We start from the raw sequence: 4,762 nt of genomic DNA on the forward strand, positions 1-4,762 counted from the left end.
GATAATGTGGTCTTTGTAGCAAGAAGGGGATTCTTTCGAGAGAGAGAATTCATGAGCCAAGGAGACAGTGGGAGGCAAATTGACCTTGAGGAAATTCAAGAGTCAAGTGGTGAAGGAACCTCAAACCCTAGCCCTCAACCTGAGGAGGAAACTCCTGTTGAGCCGACTGAAGAATCTATACCTCTGAGGCGTTCCACCAGAGTTAGGAATGCACCTGAGAATTATTATGGTTTTCATATTACTGTAGAAGGTGAGACACTTATCAGTGATAACACACTGGTAAATCTGGATGAGCCTAACAGCTACACGGAAGCCATGGCAGGCCCTGAGGCTGCTAAATGGAAAGAGGCTATGGATAGCGAGATACAGTCCATGTATGACAATCAAGTTTGGAACTTGGTTGACAATGTACCTGATCGTAAGATAGTTGGGTGCAAATGGATCTTCAAGAAGAAGACCGACATGGATGGTAATGTACACACTTATAAGGCACGACTGGTTGCGAAGGGTTATTCTCAAACTCCGGGAGTTGATTATCATGAGACCTTTTCACCAGTGGCCAAGATTAAGTCTATCAGGGTTCTGTTAGCCATTGCTGCATTTCATGATCATGAAATATGGCAAATGGATGTCAAAACCGCTTTCCTTAATGGAAACTTGGCTGAAGATGTTTACATGGTTCAGCCAGAGGGTTTTGTCAGTACAGAGTACCCCAATAGAGTGTGTAAGCTCGAGAAATCCATTTATGGATTAAAACAGGCACCTCGCAGATGGAATCTTCGCTTTGATGAGAAAGTCAAAGAATTTGGCTTTTCAAGGAGTGAAGATGAATCTTGTGTCTATATCAAGGCTAATGGGAGTATAGTCAGCTTTTTGGTACTGTATGTGGATCACATACTACTCATAGGAAATGACATCCCAACCCTGCAGGATGTAAAGTCCTAGCTTGGGAAGTGTTTCGCTATGAAGAACCTTGGAGAAGCTGCCTATATCCTAGGGATAAGAATTTTGAGAAACATGAGTAAAAGACTAATTAGACTTAGTCAAAGCACCTATGTGGACAAAGTGTTGAAAAGGTTCAACATTCATAACTCCAAGAAAGGAGAGTTACCCATCCAGAGTAACGCCAGATTGAGTAAGACACAAAGCCCTAGTACTGAGGCTGAGATAGCAGAAATGAGTCGAATACCTTACGCTTCAGCTGTAGGATCGATCATGTATGCTATGACGTGTACTCGACCTGATGTAGCCTTTGCTTTGAGCATGGTTAGCAGGTATCAGGGGAACCCTGGCAAGGCACACTGGACTGCGGTAAAGAATATCCTCAAGTACCTACGGAGGACTAAGAACTGGGTCCTTACCCTCGGTGGCAGTGATGACTTGAGAGTTGTAGGGTACAGTGATGCTAGCTTTCAGACTGACAGGGATAATTTCCGCTCTCAGTCGGGCTGGGTCTTTAATCTAAACGGAGGGGCAATTACTTGGAAAAGTTCCAAGCAGGAGACAGTGGCTGATTCCACTTGTGAATCAGAGTATATAGCAGCAAGCGAGGCAGCAAAGGAGGCTATATGGCTAAAGAACTTCATCGGAGACCTTGGATTTGTACCAGCTATAAAGGAGCCAATGGAGATTTTCTGTGACAGCAATAGTGCGGTTGCCTTAGCCAAGGAACCAAGAGATCATGGGAGATCCAGACACATTGACAGAAAATATCACTTCATCAGACATCGAATAGAAGAAGGAATCCTCGTGGCAAAGAAGGTATCATCGGATGAGAACCCAGCAGATCCCCTCACGAAGGGACTGACTCGGGCTAAGCATCTCCAGCATGCTCGGAGCATAGGGCTGAAGGATGATATTAGTTTTAGTAGTTAGATAATCTTGAAATTTGTAAAATGTAATTGACATTTGATGATAAATAAAAGCTGTTATTTATGAGTAAAGTGTTGCTATCTCTTGTCAATCGTTTACTATTATTTCTTTTTGCATGTTTTGACTTCCAGAATAATTATGTTATGGTTTATATCATATTATTCAAACTCTCCACAGTCGGTCATATGTTGGAAGTAGATATGAATCAAGACTGTCATGGGTTGGCTTGTAGAGGTCTAAGATGTTAGACAAAGCGGGGCTACAACACTCATGAGTGCTCATAAGTTCTGAGTATTGGATTCAACCCACGCTCACTTGTATCATTTCATGGAATTTATCTCGAGTGATCGTGAGACGGTAATATCATATAAGTCTTCAAACCTAGAGATATGATTTGTTGCCTATGAGTTGGTTATGCATTGATTGCACGAAAACGCATTGGTAACTCGATGTTATAAACCGTGTATTTGTGTGTAGTTCAACATGTAGTAGAGCAAACATATGAGTCGAAGTTTATCTGTTCCTTCTAGGATTAGAAGCGATATCTGGGCCCCTCGATGATTTTGTTTTGACCTATGTACCGGGCCCGGTCAGAACTAAATTGATGTGTTCAGTTAAGTTCTATGTCAAACAAATCGGAAATCGGGAAACAAATGTTGGACAATAAGCAAGACCATGTTCCATGTATTTGTCCGGTTGATATCTAGAACAGAGGATTATATGATCACTTATCTAAAATGGCGCTTCACAGTTCAACAGAGTTTAAAGAGCTACGATTGTTGATCGGTTCCTGAAGTCATACTTGCAACTATAGTTATTAGACTTATCCAAGTGGGAGACTGTTGGATATAGTGTCTAAGTCCATAACTATATTTGGTATGTACTTGACTCGACCCGGCATGGTCCATTTGGGTTGCACTTCACCCGAACAATTTATGGATAATCGTTTGAGAATAGTATAAGTTATGATTTATTAATATATTATAAGTCCTAATATATTAATATAAAATCATATTATTTAATTAGTATTGATCTATAATTAATTTAGAATTAATTTAGAGATCAAAAGTATGACTAATTAAATATGGGCTCTTGTATTTATATAGTGCGGGCTAATGCTTATTTGGAATGGGCTATGCTTGCATGGAAAGTCCATGGATACTCCATGGAGCTTTAACCCATGGATCTCATGGAAATGAAAAGACATGGGTATTAGGGTTTACATGGATGTAACCCTAATCCACCACACTATATAAAGGAGGCTTTGGTTCTTGAAATTGCACTAGTTGATGTGTGTAAACCAAGAGGGCCGATTTTAAGAAGTTTGTGACTATTCTCTCAAGTTTCCAAGTTTGTGGTGATTTGTGACTTCCATTTGAGGCATCCACATTATTGGTGCTAGGCTCTCAAACTCCAAGCAATCAACTACTACTACAAGGTAAGTAATTCTACTAGTTTTATTTGATTCAAGTATCCCATGCCATGCTAGTTAGGATAAGAACCTTTGAAAAATAATTATTTGCATGTATCTTAGTCAAACATAGATCCAAGGTTTCTAGGGTTGCATGTACACCATAGGAGTGTTAGAATGCTCAAAACCCATCAATGGTGGCATCAGCCCCCGTATATATCTCTCGATTTTCTTTCCCTCGGTATGAACCATGTTGGGACAGAGGGCCACCAGTTCACAGAACCTGGCGGTATAAAAGACTACGTCGGAGCCCTTCATGGTTAGGCTCCACAATTCCACCTCTAGCTTTTGGATCTCGCCCCTCGGGCAGTACTCTTCAATCATTAGATCTCTCAGAGTTTCCCATCCCATAGCATTAGCCACTATTAGAGATAGTGACTTGACATGGCTATTCCACCATGTCAGGGCTTTTTCCTCGAAGGTGCAAGCAGCGAACTTGACCTTGCTCCCTTCTGGGCAGGAGCAGATCTCGAAAACCGATTCGGTTTTCTCGAACCATTGCAAGAGGGCAATGACTCCGCCAGTCCCTCTGAAAGACTTCGGCTTGCAGTTGGTGAAGTCCTTATAGGAGCACTCTCTCAAGCGCACCGGGATTTCACCATGAGTAGATAGGATAGGGGTTCCTCCTCCAGTGGAACCTGAGGAATGATATTAAGCCATGGTTGTAGCCACAGCCGCAACCACAGCAGCATTCAGGGCTGCCGTGTCGAATTGAGGAGCAGGTGGTGGTGGTGCGGGAGGATCGCGTCTTGTTGATTTATGTGGGGGCATCTTTTGACTATAAGTTTAGAAAGATGAAGATATTGATAAGAATTTAATAGGAAAATTGATGAGAATGACTCGTGGACTAACTCTCCATAGTCCAACAGCACAAATGAATAGCACGATTGAATATTATGATTGAATGAAGATCTAGTACTAACAGATGATAGCAATTGGATATTGATTTCCATAAGATTAGATATTTGTCAATTATACTGGGATTACAGATGTAATGAGTTCGGGGAAAATGACCTAGAAGTAGGTCTTACATCAACCAAGATGGAAAATTTTGACAGACTACTACCAAATCAAGACTTAACGGGTCTAAGATTTACAAAGATAGGAAATTAGACTAGAGTTTTTACACAAACTAGGTTATATCCAAAAGAGAAGTCGATAAGACTCTATCGGCGACGAGAACTACTAGAGTGAGTTCTTGAATCCGACAGAAGGCGTTCTATGTCTCTCACACGTCTATCAGATCTTGCTTGCTGAGCTCGAAGTTCCCTGACTTCAGCTTGGGTTTCAGCAAGTTCCCTCTATAGAACTGCATTGCGGATCTGAGTCCTTTCATGAGCAGACTCAAGTTGGCGAATGCGGACAGTGTTAACGCCAGAGTTGGCGTCAATCTCCACTACTCGGTCAATAGCTGCTCGA

Source organism: Lactuca virosa, chromosome 4 (genome assembly GCF_052849685.1).
Source record: "Lactuca virosa cultivar CGN04683 chromosome 4, Lactuca_virosa_CGN04683_v6, whole genome shotgun sequence".
Taxonomy (NCBI): Eukaryota; Viridiplantae; Streptophyta; class Magnoliopsida; order Asterales; family Asteraceae; genus Lactuca; species Lactuca virosa.